Raw genomic sequence first — 12,707 nt, 5'->3', positions numbered from 1 at the left:
AGAAAGATGAGTGTAAGCAACACACATGTAAGTAGAGAACTATATTTTAGGACAATCCATAATCTTTTAAGCATAACTCGAATATAGTAGAAATTTGCCAAGTGAGTTGATCCTTTAGAACTTAGGTATAAACGGGTTCATTCATAAAGGAGGTATTTTTTACTTAAGTCAGAACATCTTGAGTGGCTTTTCTATACATTGTATACAATTATAAGATTGCTGTCACATTTATTTGACCTAAGCCTTTCAGGGAAAAAAACCTAGATACCTTGATTTACTCCTGATAATTCCTTAAATTACCTCTTGACAACATTTTATCATACAAGTTTGCTCAGGTTGAATACAGAAAACTACCAGGGGAGTTGGCATTCCTTTCAGTAACTAAAATTAAACAATGTCTGTGAATAACAAGAATCTTACCAAATTCAGGCACTCAAATTATTTTTGGTTTCTGGAATGTCTGGGTAAAAATTTTAATATATTTCCCATTTTCAGATATATTCTACTAGTCAAATGCACACAAATTTAAATTGACAGTGTTTCATGTATAAGACAACATTGGTCAGAAATTCAGAGAAAAGTGCTCTTAAAGCAATGGTTCTCAACCTATGAGTCTCAACCCCTTTTGGGGAGGCATATCAGATATCCTGCATATTAGATACTTATGATTCATAGCAGTAGAAAAACTACAGTTATGAAGCAGCACAACATGAGGAACTGTATTAAAGTGTCACATTAGGAAAGTTGAGAACTACTGTCTTAAAGGATACAGGCACGAATATTGGAAAAGTGAAAAACATCCATCTTGCTCATGATAATATTTTGTTTTTTTAAGTAAGTTCCTTGTTATAGAGAAAATTATTGGATGTTTTAGCCACAGGAATAATTCCATTATTTGAATATTTGTGTTTAGGAAACATTTTATTAGTCATAATGCCATCTTTTATCTTTAAACATTTCAAAAATTGTATGCACTCGAAGTAAATTTTAAATTGCTCACTAAACAAAATTTTCTCGTGAAAATTTTCAGTATAACCAAAAATTCGTTCTTAACGTAGTTGACCTTGACTAACTTCAGAGTTTTAATAAATCAGAGAAAAAATCTAGTGAAAAGTATGACACTGTAAGTCAGTTAAATAGTATAGCTTCTTTGAAGTCCTGTTATTTTCACAACCTGTGAGAGATAGTAATGTTTTTGTGACCAATTATAGAAGGTATACACATATATGCACACACACACACACACACACACACATACACACACAAACACAACTTTTTTGAAAACTAAATTCAACTTTTGGAGTTTTAGTACGGATTATTCATGACGTATTAGACATTGTAGATAGCTGTGGAAATTGCTCAGTGGTAGAACACATGTTTACATGCACAAGACTCTAGGTTAAATCCTGGCACCAAAAGAACAAAAGAAATAGATGTTTTAAGGTTCTGGCCTCTATATAAATAAGTAAGCAAATAAGTTTTTCCTTTAACTTAACAAAGCTATAGTGTTTTTATGTACATTTTTATTTTAATGCTGTGCTTACAAAGGTTTTAAAAGTAGAGTTCTAAAAATCTCCCATAATCAGAGAAAAGAATGTTGGTTTTTTTGTTTTTGTTTTTTATTGATTGTTACTGAGCTCTACATCCAAAATAATTTTGACAAAAATTTTTTAGACTCACTCCAGCTTCACCATTCAGTTTAACCTGTTTCACAAATATTGACAGCTTCAATAACAGAAATAAAAATCCTTGCTATAAACACACATCAAAACTTAACATTGTCCTTCAGAAATACATCCAACTGTTTGGTAGTTAAAATACAATTAAAATGAAAAGTGAAATTATATGCTGGGCAAGAATTAACTCCAAACCTCATCTACAGATTTCAAGTTAAATTTGTCCTTTTTGAAAAAATACAAGATTAAGATGTTCTGTTTTCAGGACATATGACCATTGCTTATATATGTTATTTGGAAAAGTCCTCCAATAACATTTTCTACAGAAATGGAAATACAAGTAACTTAAGTTGTTCATTGTGGTAGTCACCAGGACTATGTAACTGCTAAAGATCTGAAAAATTAGAGGAATTAAATTTAAATTTTGGGTGACTAAAATTAAAAGTTAGGTAGGGTTGAATGTCACATTTGATATTTATTGGCTTTTTATTTTGGAATTGGAAGGATTGAATTTTAAGGCTCATACATGCTAGGCAAGTACTTCATTGCATTTCAAGTCCAAACAATGCCCTTTATTTGTATAAAGTACTCAAAATAGTTCCTGTGGTTTGAGATATAACGTGTATATCTTCTCTGAAAATTGTATACTGCAAGATAATTTCATGATGGTACTGAATATTTTATTGTACACTTGCTGTCTTCAAAACTTTACAGATTAATCCTGTTGTGTTAGCTCAATAAATATCTACTTTTAAGACTTGCTTTTGATAAGTACATTTATCTTTACTTTTGTTGTCCAAATACATGTAATGAGTAAACATTTAAACTATCCTTAACATAAATGCTTTGGTTGCTTTTTTAATGAACACATTTTACAGAACTCATAGTAAGGTTATTTTACAGTGTTTCATGTTAATGATGTAGTTTTTGGGGGAGGGTGTTTCAAGACAAGATTTCTCTGTGTTTTCCCTGGCTGTCCTAGAACTCGCTCTTGTACACCATGCTGGACTTGAACTCACGAAGATCTCTTGCCTCTGTCTCCAGAGTGCTGAGATTAAAGACATGCACCACCACCACTACCTGGCCAGTCAGTTTCATAACTGAGACACATCTAGGTTACTTCTTTTTTTGTTAAGCAAATATAGGCAATACACTGTTTTATAGTGAATTTTTACACTATGTTTATAAAACACTTCATTCTCCTTTAAGATGTACTAATTAGCAATCTCAAATAATTTGTAAAATAATCTTGAAAGATAATTGGGCTACAAATCTCAGACCACAGACATAAATGGGCAATGATTTAAAACTTACGTTCTTACAACAACTTCATTTCTGTTTTGAGGTTACATGAGGCTTATGAATTTCCTTGGATGGCACAAAAATAACCCAGGGCCTGAGCAGAGGCAGGCTAGGGAGGGTATCAGAAATTGAGGGCTTTCATGATTGCCTTCTAGGGTTAGGCCTTTCCATTATTGGGAAGATGGTATCAGAATCGGGTTCTCATTTTTCTTAGCTACCATCTGCTGCAGTATTTTGTTGTTTTTTTTATCTCATGTTGTCTTTAGCTTTTGGCTTAAAGTTATTCTTATTTCTGTCTTCAAAACCTGTTTTCCAGCCTCAAAGACATATATACATGTAACATATAAACTCAACAGGTTATATTTAAGAATGTCTATAGAAATATAAAAATGCAGTAAAAACTAATAAGTCATGAACTTGAAGAAGAGCAGGTAGGGGTATAGTATGGGTTTGGAGAGAGGAGAGGGAAGGGAAAGACGAATAAATTACAATCTTAAAAATAAACAAGAAACCCCCATTCTGATCAATCAGATTCTTCCTCTGGCTCCTAAGAACCCCACAAACTCACAGAATTCCTTTTGCTGCTGTTACTTTTTCATCACAGGAAATAGGTTTTGCCTAGATCCCCAGTATATTGTATATTTCATACATAGATTGTTGGCCCAATACAAAATGATGAAATTGCTCTTGGTATTATTTAGAAAGTGAAATTTTTTACTTTTCTCACTTTTAATTTGGGTCAATTTTGGACTTTCAGTGGCTGAAGTAGTAGTGACAGGGATGGTTCCCATTTACTTAGCTCTAGCTATGTACCAGGAATTGGGCTTTCAATGTGGGGTGAGGATTATCAAACTTCAGTTCAACATCATCACTTCCACCTCTTGGAATCTTCCCTTAGTGAAAGATAAGTTGGGATGCAAATTTCTCTAGAACCTGGTTTTATGATGTCAAGATGGGAATGGGAATGTAGTTTAGTTGGTAGAGTGCTTCACTAACGATGCCTGAAATTCTGAATTTGACCCCCAGCACTACATAAAGCCGAGAGTAGTGCATGCTTTTGAGAGGAGCCGGAGAAGCAAAAGCAATGTTTGGGCTGGAATGATGTGGGGTTCCCCACTATGCTGTGAATACCATTGGTTAGTAAAGAATCTGCTTTGAGCCTGTTGCAGTACAGAGAAGGGCAAGGCAGGAGTGCCAAGCAGATAGAGGAGGAGAGAGTAGGCAGAGTCAGGGAGAAGCCATGTAGCTGCCAGAGGAGACAGACGCCAGATGCAGGATGAAACCTTACCTGTAGGACACAATCATGTGGCGATACACAGATTAATAGAAATGAGTTAGTGTAAGATACAAGAGCTAGCCAATAAGAAGTGTGAGCTAATAGGCCAAGCAGTGTTGTAATGATACAGTTTCTGTGTGATTATTTCAGGTCTTGGCGGCCAGAAAATGAGCAAGCAGCCTCCAACTACACTGAAAAGATGGTCCAGTTGATAAAGTACTTTCTTTTTAAAGATTTATTTATTATGTATACAGTATTCTGTCTAAATGTATGCCTGCAGCCAGGAGAGGGCATCATATCTCATTACAAATGGTTGTGAGTCACCATGCAGTTGCTGGGAATTGAACTCCAAACCTCTGGAAGAAGAATCAATGCTCTTAACCTCTGAGCCATCTCTCCAGCCCGATAAAGTATTTTCTATACATATATAGGGACCTGAGCTTAGACCCTTAGAATCCACATAAAAAAAAGCCAGGCATAATGTGCAACTATGATCCCAGTGCTGGAGAGGCAGAGACAGGTGGCTTCCTGGAACTTTCTGGTCAATTAACCTAGCCTAATTGGTGAGCTCCTGTTCAGTGAGAGGACCTGTCTCAAAAAATAGTGATCAAGGAAAACAATTGACCTCCAGTTTTCACAAGAATTCACATACATCTATCTGCGTATACATATGAACACATATACTACACCCCCTACACATACAGTTTAACTCATCCTTGACTGAGATACAAGAATCTCAGTCTCAAAAGAAAAATTAGTTTGCCAATCTCTGGAATTAAGTAGAAGTCCTGTTTGAAATGGGGTAGGGGTGGGATCCCACAGGGCACTAACCCTTCTTGAGGATTTACACAGATAATGGTTAATGTGAAGGGAAAATACTATTATTTTAGTAATGTAGCCACTATTAAGAGGCACATACTTTAGTAAGCAATTTTCTACCCATGTTCCTATAAACAACCCTAATGAAAGTCCTTAGGTTGGGAAGAGCAAAGAACTTAACAGGAGTGGGCGGGAACAAGACATGGTAGTGGAGGTGAAACTGACCAAAACACATTATGTACATGTATTAACATATAATGTACTCATGCATAATGAATATATGCTAATAAAAACGTTAAATGAAACAAAAAACAGAAGTAGTTTTTCTCCATAATCAGACTCCATGACAGTTACAAGATTTAACAGAAGCTTCCCAAGGAACTTGGGAGGATTATGTCTTTGACAACTGCAGATGGGTTGGGACAGACCGAAGGTGATTTCAGAGATTCTTGAGAATTTCAGCAGCTTCTCAGAAATCTTGAGAACGGTCCACTTTGGTGCTTCATGTTAAGGTCTCCAGAATCGGCTCCCTTCATTTTTGGTGGTATTGTCTTTGACCCTGTGTTTCCTACCTCTTAATGGTGCTACAAACCATAAACGCCTTGCCAAAATCCTTTACCCCTCGTATATGTAGCTTGACTTCTGTTTTCCCAGCTGGCACCTGATGTAGGTAGCCTGTTTATGACTTTTATTTTCTCTTTTCCTCCGGAGTTGGCCATTAGAAGCAAAAGGATTCACAAATCTGTTGTACCCATACCCACCAAGGAGCAGTTTAATGAATATTTCAGGCATTAGCGATAAAGCAGAACAGCTTTGTTAGCAGAATTTGTGTTATTATATAAAATGAATGAAGATCAGAACTTAATTTCTTTCCTCTTTTTACAAGTATAAAGAGCCATTTCCCCATGAAAGCATTCCCATGTCCTCTAAAAGCACAGCAGAATCCATAACCTGAAGACCAGAAACAGATCCCTACCCTTTGTTCTAGTGGGTGGCAGGAGGGCACACAACAGCCCTAACCCCAGTAACTTTTTTCCTAATTTGTCTTTGGCACTGAGCTGAGCTTCCTGATGGCAAAGACTGTGTCACTGGTGCCTAACAAAGATCTGGGGAAAGTAGTGTCAAATAAACAAAGGCATTCCTCATTTCTGTTACCTTTCCTGGAATGGTACTATTAGTTTCATTTCTTTGATTGAGCCTGATTTGACCTTTTCCCTAATAAAGCTGTAATTTCTGAAGTTTATTTATCCCTTTGCCTTCATCAGATTATTAAATCCATGCTTAGAGTTGGGTTGAGTTAGAATGTGAAGAAACCATGAAGCCTTTGTATACTTTAAAAACACACAAACATTAGTGTGTAATAATGGCTATAGCATCCTATATAAATGGAGTAAAGAACAATATGTTAATAATTTTTAAAAGGTAAAAATAATGGCTGTTGTACAAACGCAAAGTGGACATAAATGAGAAACTGTTTTAATTCACTACTAATGAGGAAACCAGTAAGATGTTAGAGCCATTTCAAAAGGCCATCAAAAGCACAGACACACATGGATCAGGAATGTTAAAAATGTATGCACAAATGGAGACAAAACTGATTTTCTCCATAGTGGAGGATGTTAATTGAATGTCTACCAGGAAGAATATATTTGCGTATTCCTACATGTATCTTTGTCAGTTATATACTATGTATAGAATTAAAGCACGGTTCTAATACAATAAGAAGCCTATAATCAGATAAGCACAAATCTAGAAGTGGTCAAAACAATGCTGCTTTCCACTGAAATACAGTTTTCCCCTATGAGTGTAAATATAAGCACAGATAACCTAATGGGAACCACTGTATCTATTAAAAATAATATGCTCAAGGAGTTGGAGTGATGATGGTATTTAAGAGTACTATCTACACTTTCAGATGACCTAGATTCAATCTCTAGCACTGACACAATAACTCACAACCATCTGTAATTCCAGTCTCACAGGATCCAACACCCTCTTTTGTCCTCTGTGAGTACTGTATGCATAGATAAGCAAGCACATGCAGAAACAAAAAATAATACTAGCACACGGATCCACAACTGGACAATGCGCAGAGAATGAGAGACTTTGGAGCACCCATTCCTAAACTGGATGTTTTTATCAAACCCCTTCCCCTGGGGCTCAAAGATCTATGCAGAAAAAGAGGCAGGAAGATTTAAGAGTCAGAGATAATAGATGAATACAAGGAAACAATGTCTTTTGGGATGAAACAGGATTGATACACACACATATGAACTTACAGAGACTGTGGCAGCATGTACAAGACCTGCACAGATTCAAACAAGACAAAGTCTCTGCACTGAGAGTGGAAAGTGGACAAAAAATGACACTCTTTACCAAGAAGCTGTTTGTAATAGATACTTGCTGGGAAAGGGTAAATTAGCTCTCCAGTGGGGTCTCACTGGGTGTATCAACCACACTCCAAGACAGGTTCAGTGCCCAAAAATAGTTGGCCAACACAAAACAGGTTCCATGATTCTGTGGGATTTTGTTTGTTTTGTTTAGATACATTTTGTCTTGCTGAATTTTTGTTCTTTTTTATTTTAAGTTTTCTTTTGAAAAACATTGAGAAAGAAAGAACATGAAGTTGGTGATAGGGAGGTGGGAATGAGCTTGGATGAGCTGGGAAATGGGAATTAATATAATTAAAATATAATCTATGAAAAATTTTAATTAAAAATAAAAAATACAGTCAATATTAATGTGTAGAGCTAAAATGTGCATTATACTACGTCTAACAGAGTGGAGATTCTTTAATTTTTTCCACTAGTGATTCCCTTTCAACCTAGAAATGTTTATATAACCTTATGTATATAGATACGTAAAAATAGGTATTAGAAATTTAACACTTGTTGAAAATACATTATTAGAAATTTATTCTTAAACAATTCTTTGACATCCATGTGATTTTACTATTTGTTAAACATGAAAGCAAGTTTGCATTCTAATGGGACAAATGTGCTTGCCATTACATAATTAAATATTGATACTACAAAATGGAGAACATCTTCAATGTTTTCAGAATTGAGTGATATTTTGTCAATGCTGAGAACTCCATTTTGGACAAATATGTTGTACAATAAATAGCAGAATTATGTTTTAGACTGTTGCAGAAATTGTTGGAATTTTTTCCTAATCCCAAAATGAAATTTGCTAAACCTTTTTTTGAGGCAGGGTTTTTTTTTTTTTTCTGTAACACCCCTGGTTGTCCTGGAACTCACTTGTTGACCATGCTGGCCTCGAACTCACTGAGACCCACCTGCCTCTGCCTCCCAAATGCTGGGATTAAAGGCATGCACCACCACCTCATGGCTACTTGTAGTGGCATTTAAATTGTATTTTAATAAATAAAGACTTCCTGAAGATCTGAGAGTAAAACAGTCCCACTGGTCAGCCTTACAGACCAGATTATGGTAACACACACCTTTAATCCTGGCAGCCACAATGACATGAACCTTTAATCCCAGTAGTCACCCTAGCTGCTATAGAAATTGGGTGGTGCATGCCTTTAATCCTAATGGTGCACCTTTAATCCCAGTCCTAGACAGGAATATAAGACGAAGAGACAGCTCTCACACAGTGTCATTCTAAGATTCCTGGAGACAGGATCGCCATTTCAGACTGATGTCGGGATAAGAGCCAGTGGCTGGCTGTTTTGCTTTTCAGATCTTCAGGCTGAACTTTATTTATTGAAATACATTTGAAATGCCACTACAGCTACTAAGCCATTTTTAATGAGAAGTTAGCAACTCAAACAGCAGTTTTCAAAATCAAACACTAACACAATACAGTGTAACGATACACAAGCTTAATAGTTACCTTGCTATGGAAATATTAAAACTTCTTCATTTTTGCAATTAAAGAGTTTCTTTTTCTTTTTTTCTCTCTTTTTCTTTTCTTCCCTTTTTTTGAGACAGGATTTCTCTGTAGCTTTAGAGCCTGTCCTGTAAACCAGGCTGGCCTTGAAATCACAGAATTCACTGCCTCTGCCTCCGGAGTGCTGGGATTAAAAGCATGCGCCACCACAATCTGTCTAATTAAATGGTTTCTATATGATTAGAAAACCCTGTGTATGCAGTAAAAACACTGCAGTTCATAATATGCAATAGTTTCAAATCAAAGTCATGGTATTTTAGGCAGCATCGTGTGGTGTGACGACATGCATGTCCAGTACAAAATGCATGTGTTGGGCTAGGGAGCTGGCTCAGCAGGTCCTGTGCTCACCGTGTGAATATGAGGACTAGAGCTTGGATCCTTAGAAACTCACAAAAATTCTATGTAGTCATGGTGACCCACCTTTAGTTCTAGCTTCAGAAGGCAGAGGCAGGGAATCCCCAGAAGGAACTGGCAAAGCAGACTAACAATACTGGGGAGCCCTGGGTTAGAGACTGCCTCAATAAATATGGTGGAAGAGTGACTGGAAATGGTTTCTTACATCAACCTTGGGTCTCCACATGTATGCAAGGCATACACCCACATGTATGCAAAAACTTATAAACATACATACATATGCACATTTCTCACACACATGAAAATATAAAACTGTGCATGTTGTATGGGTCAAAAGTTGTCAGAAATATCTTATAGTGGATAAATATTTTTGTCATTGTATGTTTAGAAAACTTGCTATTACCTAATTTTATACAAACCACACATTCAGTTACATGACCCAGAGTTTAAGAAAGTAGAATGCACTATAAAAAATATATATTATAATAATATATAATATATTGAGGTCTTTAATCCATTTGGACTTGAATTTTGTGCATGGTGATAGATATGGATCTATTTTCATTCTTCTACAGATTGACATCTAGTTTTGCCAGCACAATTTGTTGAAGATGCTCTCTTTTTTCCATTGTATACTTTTAGCTCCTTTATCGAAAATAAGGTGTTCATAGGTTTTTGGGTTAAAGTCAGGGTCTTCTATTCGATTCCATTGGTCGACTTCTCTGTTTTTATGCCAATACCAAGCTGTTTTCAATACTGTAGCTCTGTAATAGAGTTTGATGTCAGGGATGGTATTGCCTCCAGACGATCCTTTATTGTATAAGATTGTTTTGGCTATCCTGGGTTTTTTGTTTTTCCATATAAAGTTGATTATTGTCTTCTCCAGATCTGTGAAGAATTCTGATGGGATTTTGATGGGGATTGCATTGAATCTATAGATTGCTTTTGGTAGAATTGCCATTTTTACTATGTTGATCCTCCCAACCCCTGGATCCAGCAATACCACTCTTGGGAATATACCCAATATAGGCCCTATCATACAACAAAAGTATATGCTCAACTATGTTCATGGCAGCATTGTTTGTAATAGCCAGAACCTGGAAACAACCTAGATGCCCTTCAACGGAAGAATGGATGAAGAAAGTATGGAATATATACATATTAGAGTATTACTCAGCAGTAAAAAACAAGGACTTCTTGAATTTTGCATACAAATGGATGGAAATAGGAAACACTATCCTGAGTGAGGTAAGCCAGACCCAAAAAGAGGAACATGGGATGTACTCACTCATATTTGGTTTCTAGCCATAAATAAAGGACATTGAGCTTATAATTCATGTTCCTAGAGAAGCTAAATAAGAAGGTGAATCCAAAGACAAACACATAGGCATCCTCATGAATATTAACCTTCATCAGGCGATGAAAGGAGACAGAGGCAGAGACCCACATGGGAGCACCGGACAGAAATCTCAAGGTCCAAATCAGGAGCAGAAGGAGACGGAGCACGAGCAAGGAACTCAGGACCACGAGGGGTGCACCCACACACTGAGACAATGGGGATGTTCTATTGGGAACTCACCAAGGCCAGCTGGCCTAGGTCTGAAAAAGCATGGGATAAATCCGGACTAGCTGAACATAGCGGGCAATGAGGAATACTGAGAACTCAAGAACAATCGCAGTTGGTTTTTGATCCTACTGCACGTACTGGCTTTGGGGGAGCCTAGGCAGTTTGGATGCTCACCTTCTGAGACCTGGATAGAGGTGGGCGGTCCTTGGGCTTCCCACAGGTCAGGGAACCCTGATTGCTCTTGGAGCTGATGAGAGAGGGGGACTTGATCAGGGGAGGGGGAGGGAAATGGGAAGCGGTTGCGGGGAGGAGGCAGAAATCCTTAATAAATAAATAAATTAAAAAATAAAAAAATAATAATATATAATATATATACATAGTATGCATTATATATAAATATTCTATAAGTAAAAAATAAAATGGTGAATATCTCAGTTGAAAAATGGGCAAAAGCCTCTAATAGGCACTTAATAAGGAAATCATGAGAGTGGTTAATAAGCACTGGAAAAGTGCATGACGTCACCATCATCGTATTAATGCTAATTAAAATTGAAATTATATGTCAGTGTGGTTAACATTGTAAAAACTGGCAATACAATATCCTGGCAAGACTGAAACAATGGGAATGTTGCTGGTGAGAGTATAAGATAGTGCTGCCCCTTTGAAAAAAATGTTTGAATATAATTATAAGTGTATTCCTTGAGTGTGATGACCACAAAATGACTTTTAATTTTGATGTGTGCAGGTGCACATGAATGTGGGCGCACATTTTGGATGTCTTCCTGAATTTCTTTTCACCTTATCTTTGAGACAGATCAGTAATCTTCCAAAATTTGCCTGTCTCTCTCCATGCCCCCCACAACTTCCTGACATAGAGTACAAGTTAACTTCTCCCAGAATGTTCATAACATGTCCATTAATAAAACCCTCAAACTAGAAGAACTCAAAATGCCACTCAGCAGCAGATAACACCCCTAAAGTATCAATATATGAGAAAGCATAGACGGATCCAAACCTAGGAAAATATCTAGTATTTTATCTGAGAAAATATAGTCTATGAAAGTGGCATTTAGAGGAAAGCCCACTTCGTGGTGTTCAGCATCAGAATAGTGACTGCTTCTATGAGGAAAACATTAACTGGAGGAGGAACGGGGAGCCTTTCTGGGGTAATGGGACTGTCTTACAGATCAATCTGGGTGGTGGTCACAAATGGACTCAAGTGATGCTGTTGTACTCACATGTACTTGACTGGGGTCCACATATTATACCTAAACAGAGTACCAGTAATAAAAGAATCTAGTGGCCAGATAGGAGAGTACACATCTGTAATCCTGGTCTTTTGTAAGCAGAGTCAGGAATCTCAGAGGTTGAAATTTATACTTGCTACATGAAGAGCTTGAAGGCATCCTAATAGCAACAGCAGAAAGCAGTGCATGGTGACCAATGACTGCTATCCCAGTACTGGATTGTTAGATAAATTATTGTCATGAGCTGGAGGGCCGGTCTGGGTTATATATCCTGATTCACCACAACATAGTTCTTCAGGTCCAATAGCAAGTGACAGAGCAGTAAGTGGAGTACAGTTCTACTTTCATTGTTGAAAACCACGTATCTTTATGCATGCTATAAAAATGTGTCCCAAAAGTCAGCGAAGAACTGCCTGGAAGGTAACTTCTGGTTACTTCTGGAAGCAGGATCAGAAAGAAACTGGTCTGGAGTGATGTTATTGTTTTAGTCATTTATGAAATGAATGTCTAATTTTAAATTGCCCAATTTTAATGTATATAATAATAAAAAT

The sequence above is a fragment of the Microtus oregoni genome, unplaced genomic scaffold, assembly GCF_018167655.1.
Source record: "Microtus oregoni isolate MIOR12 unplaced genomic scaffold, Mior012 000130F_ref0000022, whole genome shotgun sequence".
Lineage (NCBI taxonomy): Eukaryota > Metazoa > Chordata > Mammalia > Rodentia > Cricetidae > Microtus > Microtus oregoni.
Note: the sequence above shows the minus strand (reverse complement) of the source record.